This window comes from Theropithecus gelada, chromosome 10 (genome assembly GCF_003255815.1).
Source record: "Theropithecus gelada isolate Dixy chromosome 10, Tgel_1.0, whole genome shotgun sequence".
In the NCBI taxonomy this organism is placed as follows: Eukaryota; Metazoa; Chordata; class Mammalia; order Primates; family Cercopithecidae; genus Theropithecus; species Theropithecus gelada.
Window position 1 is genome coordinate 84042294 of NC_037678.1, and position 10656 is coordinate 84052949.

A 10656-nucleotide genomic window follows, 5' to 3' on the forward strand; every position below is an offset into this window, starting at 1 on the left:
TGTTTGTTTGATTTTTGAGACAGAGTCTCACTCTTGTCTCCTAGGCTAGAGTGCAGTGGTGTGATCTCGGCTCAGTGCAACCTCCGCCTCCCAGGTTCAAGTGGTTCTTCTGCCTCAGCCTCTGGAGTAGCTGGGATTACAGGCAAGCACCACCACCATGCCCGGCTAGTTTGGTGACTTCCCCAGGGTGCAGGGTACAACTCTAATCCCTGGTGTCCTGCATGTTGGGGATCTGACCAGAAGAGACCAAGTCACGTCAGCATCCCACTGGTTATCCAAGCCTGGGCCAGGGCTCTCTGTTGAAACCTTGCTGGCCAATCCGTCTTATTCCTTGAAAGCTGTCAGCACCACTGCCCTCTTTCTTTCTCTCATTTGTACTTCATAGAGAGTGAGAATTCTAGAATCTTCTTAGATGACATCCAAATTGTCCAGCATTCTTCTTGGAACTAATAATTCCAGTCCAGCCTGATTATCCAAAATATACACTCTGAACATGTGTTATACTTGCTACACAGTTTCACATCTTAATGCATATGGACTTTCACCTCCCTGCTCATTCGTGATCAGCAAACAGATATAAAACCCACACAATTCTTCCAATTGCCACACACCTGGGCAAGTATTGTTAGGCATCTCCCTAAAGAAACAGGCATCTGGAACTTAGAGACGACAGAGCGGTACAGTCCAGTAGAATTGTCTGTGATGATGGACATTACCTAGGTTTGTTTTGTCAAACGCAGTAGCCACTAGCCACAGGTAGATATGGAACACATGAAGTGTGGCTGGGGAAGGTGTCGCAACTGAAACATTTAAAATGTGAGACTAAGGAGCTGAGTCTTCACATCTTTTCATTTTCACTTTGGTGCATTTATACTTGCATTTAAATAGCCCCCTGTGGCTAGGGGCTCCTATATTGTCTGGTGGAGGCAGCCGGAAGCATTCCCAAAGTGAGAGCACACAGCTTTTCCAGCACCTTCTGCCCAAAGGCCTGCCCCTCTTGCAGCATTTCAGTGGCATATTCTAACCCAGTATTTCCAAATATGAGTAACACATAGATATCTTTTAAAGAAAAACAGAATTTCTATACCATAGTATTGCCTCTGAATTTGATATGCCTTTAGGGCTTCCTATAAAAGTGATGGCTCAATTCTCTCACCAGTTTTCTCTTATTAAACAGCCACAAAATCTTTATTGGTAGCATGTAAAGATATCTTAGAGCTATTACTTGTCTCTGTAAATGCAAATGCTGACACTGCAATTGCAGGACAAGGCTTACTTATAGGGGCTTATCTGGGGGACCCAAAGTAGCCTTTAAAATGTTATTCTTTTATTCTCTTACCAAATGAAAACCACAAATGCAAAATTTCTGCTAAAGAATTCATAAGTCCCAGTTTGACTGAAACTATTCTAACATCAATTTAAAAATATCCCATTTCCTGACACTGCACTCCTGGCAAATAAATATCTCCAGTTTCTGAAAATGAGTAGCCTTCACCAGGGCCCAGTAGTTACTGACAACCAGCTGTGGGGACTGACACAGTCCAGTGCCTAGGGTACAGGGAATCCTCTCCTAGCAAATGAGGACCCACTATGGAGCTCCTTTCCCTTCTAGAATGCTCTCCAGTTTCCACAACAACAAAATATCTTAGTTAAACATTACCAACTTCCAGTTTGGAATTTCATGAGTTATTCTGGTAATTTTACACCCTTCACCTGGCTCTCTCATGCACCTGGATCCCTCTGAAGCATCCAGTCTTGGAAGTGCTTCCCCAGGGGCTTTCATGCTTATCTCAAAATAGTGTCCACGTCTCTCCTGTTATAAGGAACACTGTGTCCTCTATGGATCAATATTTACTCCCTGCACGATGAGTTGCAGTTTTTGTGGTTGAGGTTTGGTGGACTCAGTTCCAGGAGAGTGATTTAATGATACATCTGGACATTGCTCTTTAAGATCCATATTCTGGAGAAACCCCCTCCAATGTATTGCCTGTATAAATAACTTGGAGTCATGCTGCCTGTCAGAAATTTAGGTAACCCTAATTGGAACATTCAACTTCACTGTGTGGATGGTTCCTGTGTCTCTCCTCCAATTTTATAAAATCCTCAATGGTACCATCCCATTATGGTTTTCTCTTATCTCCATACTCACTACTATGTCAGCCATTTAGGCTCACTCCCTTTACCGGCGCCCTCAAGAAACAGTCACAACCTACCTGTTTAGAGATAGGGATTCTCTAGCCATGCATTCAGCTCTTACCATATCACTCCCTCCTCCACCTTCTGCCCATCTTCTGCTAAATTCCAAAGATCCATATTCCTAGCATACATTTTTCCCACCAGACACCACACTATGTAAACTATTGCCCAGCACTCCTACCCCAAATTTCTTTTTGCTATAAGGAGAAAAAAAAAATGTCAAGCCACAATCTGGTTTGCATGACCTGTATCTCCATCCATTGATTCAGACTTTTATTTAAAGGAAAAGTTTCTGTAAGATCCCTCTGACTTCCATATGTATTTAAAGTAGAATGCTGATTTCTTCAAATCTTTAGTATACCCAAGTTTCATATGGCACATCACCTTCTCATTCAATTCTAGCCACATTAAAGCAGGCACAATTTCTCTGAAGAGAAATAGAACTCCAAAGAGCACCCTGATTATGGCATTATCCCACTCAAACGGAAATAATATCAGCAATTTGTCTGCTAGGGGATGAAGTTTAATGACTGAACTCAAATCTTTGGAGGGCATAATAAAACACTGAAAAACATTCTGAAACGATCAGAATCACTGAAGATGTGATATATATATATATTTTATAACAGGCTTTTTCAGTGATAACTTATCTAGAGAGAAAATTGTTTTAGAACCTGAAAAATCAGCTGACATTAAAAGCACGTAAAACTAGACTATTTATAGCCTCCCAGTTTCTTGTCTTCTAAATTGTCAGTACCATCTAACATTAAATTGTTTTTTGAACAAGAAATATGTTTTCAATATTTAAATAGTCTTGCCATTTAAAAGTTACAAAGGAACTAATCAATAGTAGTCACCTAACCTTAGAAACTTGGGTTCTATTGTGTGACAGGGAAATAAAATAATTCAAGGGTTCTATCAGTTAGCTTTTGCTGCATAACAAACCATGCCAAAGCTAATAATTAATTTAGTACATAATTTTGTGAGTCAGTAATTGGGGTTGGGCTCAACAGGGTTGCCGTTCTGGTCTCAGCTGGATAACTCACATGTGTACAGTCAACTACCAGATATTTGAGGTTGACTGTTCTGGAATGATCTTGTTTGGAACAGATCATTTCTGTTTCACACTTAAAAAAAAAAAAATTAATCTTTCACCAGGGTAGCTTGGACTTGTTCTCAGCTGTTTTGTGGTTTCAAGAGAGAGACAGGGCATGCAAGGTCTCCTGAGATCTGGACTCAGAGCTGACATACAGTTGCTTCTGCTGCATTCATTAAAGCAAGTCACCAGCCAGATCAAATTTACAGGATGGAGAATTAGGCTTCACCTCGCAACAGGAAAAGCTGCAGTCACATGACAAGTGAGCATGGATATAGGAAGAGGAATTTTTTCAATCTACCACAAAGACATGTCCTAAGTTTGAAGCATTTAAAACCTACAAGAATAAGTTTAAAAAAAAAATTACCCAGGAAACTCCTGAGAAAAAAACAACAGGGTCCTCATCCATGATTGCTGTTAATTGATAAGCAGTTACTCAAATCACTATGTCTCTCTGAAAGTACTTTTTATTTGCTCACTCAATCATATCTCTATTCCTACCACACCTGATCTCTTCCATTTTCTTCTCAGGTTTTCTTCAGTCTTCTCAAAACTAAACAAAGTTAATGGTTGATTATTGGTGATTTCTGTCTAAAACTTTATTGTGATAGTTGATGTACTGGGCAATTTTTTTCGATATTTGACCTAAGTAGAGAAGTACTACAACCCTAGAGATTTACTGATAGGCCTATATTCTCCCCTAAGGAACACTGTCCCTAAAGCTTGTCACACTCTTGTCCAAAATGAAAAACTTGTAAAATGTCTTTATAAACAGTATTGCACTTGAGATGCAAGCTTAGATAAGGACTTTAAGAGTCCTGTATGTCCAGACTTAAAAGCTAAATGCCACCCATTAAAGATTCCTGACGGTGTATTTGGTCTTCCAATGAATAATATTGGTAATGAAGCCTACTTCTGGATTTTCAAGAGTGTGGGCAGATCCCTCTAGACCAGTATTATCCAACAAAAATATAATGTGTGCCACTTATGCAAGCTTAACTTTTCTAGTAGTCACATTTATAAAGTAAAAAATAAAAAAATAGGTGAAATTAACTTTAAAAGTGTGTTTTATTTAACTCCATATTTCCAAAATATTAGTTCTTCAATGTAAAATAAAATGTGACCCTCATTTTGCCTTTGAGGGCTAAAAGTAGGTCATGGACTTCTTTTTATGCTCTGTGTCTAACTCAGTGCTTGGCACATAAGATGTGACTAATAGATGTAGGATGAATGAAAGAATAATGCCTAAATCAACAAAAAAAGTGAGGGCCTATTATCTGATATTAAGTAATTCAGTCTTTAAAGACTATGTTGTCATTACGTAGAGGGATAATCATTTTTTCTCATGGATTTTGGTTTTAAATGCTTGAAACTAAATGCCAGCCCAAGTGGTTTAATCATACACTTTTAATCCTTAGATAAACAACCTATATTGTCTCTGAATTACATTTGGAAGCTGATTTAAAGACAGAAATTCCTTAGACATAGAGTAAGTTTTGCATCGAGGTTAGTGTTGGAATAACCAGGAGTGTCTGGTAAGGACAGTCCTTGGTCCTTGTCTGCCTATTTTCCACTAAATGGATTTCATGTAGTTTACACTTACAACTCCCACTTGACTCTCAGTTCTGTGACAGCTATTTTTTCCTGCTATAAAAGCACTTAGTCTCTTAACTCCACTTGATAGGCATTTCTTCAAATATTCATAAAGTTTTCTGTAAATGTCCAAGTTTCCTTTCTGCATCCATAAATATATCGGTAAAAGAAGAATCACATATCAAACCAAGACAAGTTTCAAACTTCAGCCTGAAACTCACTTTGAACTTAAAAATCTCTAAAATCATACTTAAATCACAGGTTTTTTTTCTAGTGCTTTTTTTTTAATGCTTTTTCTAAACAAAGAAAGGCTGGATTTGAAGCGAGGAAAACTGAGCAAAAAGAAGAATTATCAGAGGTTGGTAGGCCCAAAACACTGCACCCACCAATTTGACCAACTCAAATGGCATATTTTAATGGGTATGAATTCATATGGCTAACAAATCCACTATCAACAAGAGACAGCTCTGCTTTTTACCTCCTCAGTCATTTAGTCATTAAGTAAAAAAATAATGAATATTTGCTATTGAGCAGTGCTGGACTAGCAGCAATGTGGAGCACACTAGAAGCATAACTCATGATCCTTTCCTCTTTCCTTCAAGTTGTTTAAGTTCCATTTGGGCCAGGCACAGTGGCTCATTCCTATAATCCCAGTCACTAGGGAGATAAAGGCAGGAGGATTGCTTCTTGAGGCCAGGAGTTCGAAACTGCAGTGAGCTATAATCACACCACTGCACTCCAGCCTGTGCAACAGAGTGAGACTCCATCTCAAAAACAAAATAGTTTGTTTTGGGAAATAAGCCCAAGGTCATCTCAATGCCACTGTTCCTCCCTATTTCCTGTTGGCAAAATCCCTTTAGGGTGAGTGAATCGCTTCCTTAAAAAGACTTTCCTATCACCTCAGTAATATAATACACTACAGTTAGCTTTATTATTTGTAATTATTGCTGTTATCAATACCTGGAAAATATGATTGATAGGTAGATAGATAGATAGATAGATAGATAGATAGCTGTCTAATTGCTGATCTCTCTCTAGTTTTGCTACAGTCATAAAAAGCTAAGAACAAAACATAGCTGGCAGTCACTTGCACATTCTAAAATGAAGTATTGGGCTATTTATGCATGACTTGCAGAGAAGATGGGGGAAAAGAAACATTGTCATGGCCTGAGTCCAATACTCAGAAGTGTAAGGCAGTGTCCATTAAGAGTAAACTATCAAAGAAAGAGATGGGGAGACTCCTTGGTTTGCTGTGGATTTTCCCTCCCTCACCCAGTGTTGGTGGGAAGCAGGGTGGTTTGACCCCAGTCTGAAAGAGGCTTCAGGAAATCTGGTGGAGAGTGAGTTCCCTAGGTGGCGTCAGACCCTCACTTGGAAAGTCTCAGGAACAGAAACTGATTATGGCTGCCCTGACAATGAAGCAAGGACAGTCAGCCATAATAGAAATGGCCTGGACTCCCACAGATCAAGAGGACCAGTCAGGGAAGGTGCCTAAAGTGGAATTCTCTGAAGCAGAACTAGAGGCAAGTCTCTCAGTTGAAAGGATCTCAGCAATTCAAAGCTGCAGGCTGCACCCACAGAGAAAAAGCTGGGAGTTAGTGTCATCCACATCGAGGACCCCGAAGATTCCTTCAGTGCATGTGCAGAAAAAGCTTTGTGCATTGGCCAAGCCCAGAGCATAGCAAAGCCAGGGCATGAGAGTCTCACAAGGAAGACCTCCCCTGCCTCCCTCCACCCAGCTCTAAAGGGGTGAGAAACTATCAAAGGAGGCAGGAAGGAGAAGGAGGAGGAAAAGAGAAGCACAAGATAAGAAAACAAATCAACAGTTGTCTACAATCCCTTTTCCCTGTTACAGGCTTCTATCCATTGGTGAAGTGAGAAGCTTTAGCTGTAGTTGAAGTAGTTAAGAGTTTTGAGTAGTCCATGGCGTTGGGTACTTTCATTTCTGAAATGAAACTGTTTAGTGCTGTAAAGTGATTAGAGAATTGTTGAAGTCTGAGTTATGATATAAATTAAAGACGCTTTGGGGTTGGACCAACATTTCATCCAGGAAATGATGCAAACTAATATCACACCATTTGGAAAAGTTGTGAAGAGTAAGAATAGAGTTATTTTGTGATTCTTCCTTCTAGATCTTGGTTTTTCAATGTAGTAGTGATACACATTTATGTGCTTGTTTATTTTCCATCTTTCTCACTGAAACATAAGCTCCCCAAGGGCAAGGACCTTGCTCTTTTATTCGTCATTGATTCCTCTGAGCCTAGAAACATGTCAAGCACATTGTGAGTGCTTAGCAAATATCTGTTGAATAAACACATAAATGAATAGCTGCGGATAGGGGATTAGAGGCTCTTATACATGATTTTTCTTGGGGAAAATATCTTGGCTGAAATTTTTTTAAAAAAGGAAACATAAAAATCCATAAATAATCCCTGCAAAAAGAACAGTCTATGAATACTGCTTACCCAATCTAGCCATAACTAACACTGGCTTCAGTGGAGGAAGCTCAAAAGTCACATTTAGGCTTCCCTTGTCTAAAATCTCAGCTGCTTACAATATTCAGCTTATGTAACTAATTATACTGTGGCAGCTTTTCTTCTTCCTTTGCATTTACTCATGTGATATTCCACTGCTAATAAAACTGTCAATTTTCTTTTACTTCAATGAAAGGTCACACATGACAACAACCCCTTTTGCCTACTAACAGCAAGAGCCTTTATTAATATTTTAAATGTACACAGTGATATTTCCAAAAGGTCAGACTTTTTAAAAGACATAAAATGTCAGTTCTAATTCTTTTTCCTTCCTATCTCTGCCCCCCACCCCATCACCATCACGTTGCTGTTCAGCCTTAGATATTGTGCTTATTATAAATTGTGTTCAACCAGGTAAGCATCAGGTGGGGGTATCAGATTGGGGGCCGCACAGGAGGCGCATGTCTTTACCGTCATAGTTGTCCCATGGCTAAATGTACAAACATGGCCATAATGGGCAGCTTTCTGAATATAAATATTTTATGAGCTAGCACCAATAGGTCTTATATCCTAGTGTTTTTTGCAATACTATATTAATCTATGCCATGGAACAAATTGCCCCACAATTTAATGGCTTAAAACAACAGACACTTTGTGAGTCAGAAGTCTGGGTATGGTTTAGTGGGTGCTCCAGTTTGTGGTCTCTCACAAGCTGCAGTCAAGAGGTTAGCAGGGGCTGCAGGCAGCTCAAGGCTCAAGGGAAGGAGGACTTACTTCCAAGCTCACTCAATTGGCTGTTGACAAGATTCAGTGCTTCTCATGATGTTGGACTACAAGCTGGATTTTGTCCAGAGATCACCCTCAGCTCCTTGCCAAATGGACCTGTCCATAGGATAGCTCCAGCATGGCACTGAACTCCCTCAGAGCAAGCAGGGGAGAGGGTAAGGGGGAGCGAACAAGGTGGAAGTCATTATCTTTCTGTAGCATGACCTCGGAAGTGACGGCCATTGTTGTTGCTGTATTCTGTGTATTTAAAGTGAGTCACCAGGTTTAGTTCACATTCACAGAGAGGAGATTCCTCAAAGGTGTGGATACCAGGAGGCAGGAATCACCGGGTCCCATCTGAGTGAAGCTGTAGAGGCTGCCTACTACAAAAAGTGAGCTTGAATTTTCACCAAATACTTAAAAAATAATAATAAATAAAAAATAAAAAACACTGCCTACTATGCAATGAGTACAGCATCAGGAATTTTATGTAAAACAATTCATTATATTAGAAAAATTTTATAAGGTGGATGGATGCTGCTAACATCCACATTTTATAGATGAAGAAACTGAGGCTCAGCAGCATAAAGTAACTTCTCCAAGATCTCATGACTGGTTTGAGGCAGCCCCTGCTCCTATTCCTTGCCTGACACAACTTTAATCTGCTCCCTCTCCAACCTTCCTTTGTGATCAGTGATAGATATTTACAGATAGTCAGCTAGGAGTTAGGTCACATCTGCGGCTATGAGAGTATGAAATGAGCTAGATTCATGCATATGGTTCAGGAATTGGACCATAACTCACATAGAGCAAACACTGTTGTTTCTCTATGCTGAAAACTAGGGCTAGGAGTGAGTTAGACGTGACCATTACCTACAGAAAGCTACCGTGTGCAGGGGACTGAGATGTAAAGACTCTGATACAGGGCAGAATGATCAGTAATTAATCCATTAAGATTCAATGAATCTTACCTGGGAAGGGATATCATGAAAGGATTTGCCAATTCTATTTGTCTAAGGAAGCCAAAATGTGATTTTTGTCTATGAACGATTTGTTAAGGATGCCACCTTGCTCCTTGTGGGGACATGATTTAAAATGTTACCTACTGCTAAGCTCTACTAAACTAGTGCCAAATTGCCGAAGTTACCAGTTTACAAACATCTTCTTCAGCATCAAGATAAAAATCAGGCCAATAATCCCAGAACTTTGGGAGGCCAAAGAGGGAGGATCACTTGAGCCCAGGAGTTTGAAACCAGCCTGGGACACATAGTGAGACTTTATCCCCACAAAAAACAAAAATAAAAATAAATTATCCAGGAATGCACCTGGATATACAAATTATCCAGGAGCAAGCACCTATCCCAGCTACTCAGGAGGCTGAAGTGGGAGGATTGTTTGAGCCTGGGAGGTGGAGGCTGCAGTGAGCTGAGACTACACCACTGCACAATCTTTCTCAAAAAAGAAAAAAAAAAAAAAAAAGGAAAAGATAAAATCACTTGACCACTTGATTTAAACATCAAGATACCAATGAGAATTACTTGATAATCATCACTATCTTTTTCCGTCCACCCCGAAGAATCAGGCTTATAAAATCATATCTAGTCCAGGAAGCAGTACCAGTATATTCAAGAAGGAATTTTTGTATATTTTGTCCTTAATACCATGCAAAATGAGGATGGTACCCTACTGTGGTATCAGTAGAAACCATGAGGAGAAATGGAAATCCCACTTCAGCTCAGAACTAACAAGAACAAACATTGAAAGAATAATCAATACCAATTCTATACAATCTTTTCCAGATAAATAGAAGAGAAAATAACACTTTTCAATTTATATTATGAAGCTCTATTACCCTGATAGCAAAACAAAGATAGTACAGAAATGGAAAACAATAGTTCACTATCCCTCAGAATTATAGATGGTTGGGCGCGGTGGCTCATGACTATAATCCCAGTATGTTGGGAGGCTGAGGTGGGTAGATCACCTGAGGTCAGGAGTTTGAGACCAGTCTGGCCAATATGGTGAAACCCCATCTCTACCAAAAATACAAAACTTAGCTGGGCATGGTGGTGGGGACCTGTAATCCCAGATACTCAAGAGGCTGCGGCAGGAGAATTGCCTGAACCTGGGAGGCAGAGGTTGCAGTGAGCCGAGATTGCACCATTGACCTCCAGCCTGGGCGACAGAGCAAGACTCCATCTCAAACAAACAAACAAACAAACAAAAATTAGTAAATAGAATTCAGCAATATATAAAAGTAAGTATGCGCCAAAAGCAAATAGAGTTCATTTCAGAGATGCAAGCCTGGTTTAGTATTTAAAAATTCATATATCCCATCATGTTAACAGGCTAAAGGAGAAAAATTACATGATTGCATCAATCAATGAAGAAAAAGCATTTTAAAAAATTCAATACCTGGCCGGGCACGGTGGCTCAAGCCTGTAATCCCAGCACTTTGGGAGGCCGAGACGGGCGGATCACGAGGTCAGGAGATCGAGACCATCCTGGCTAACACAGTGAAACCCCGTCTCT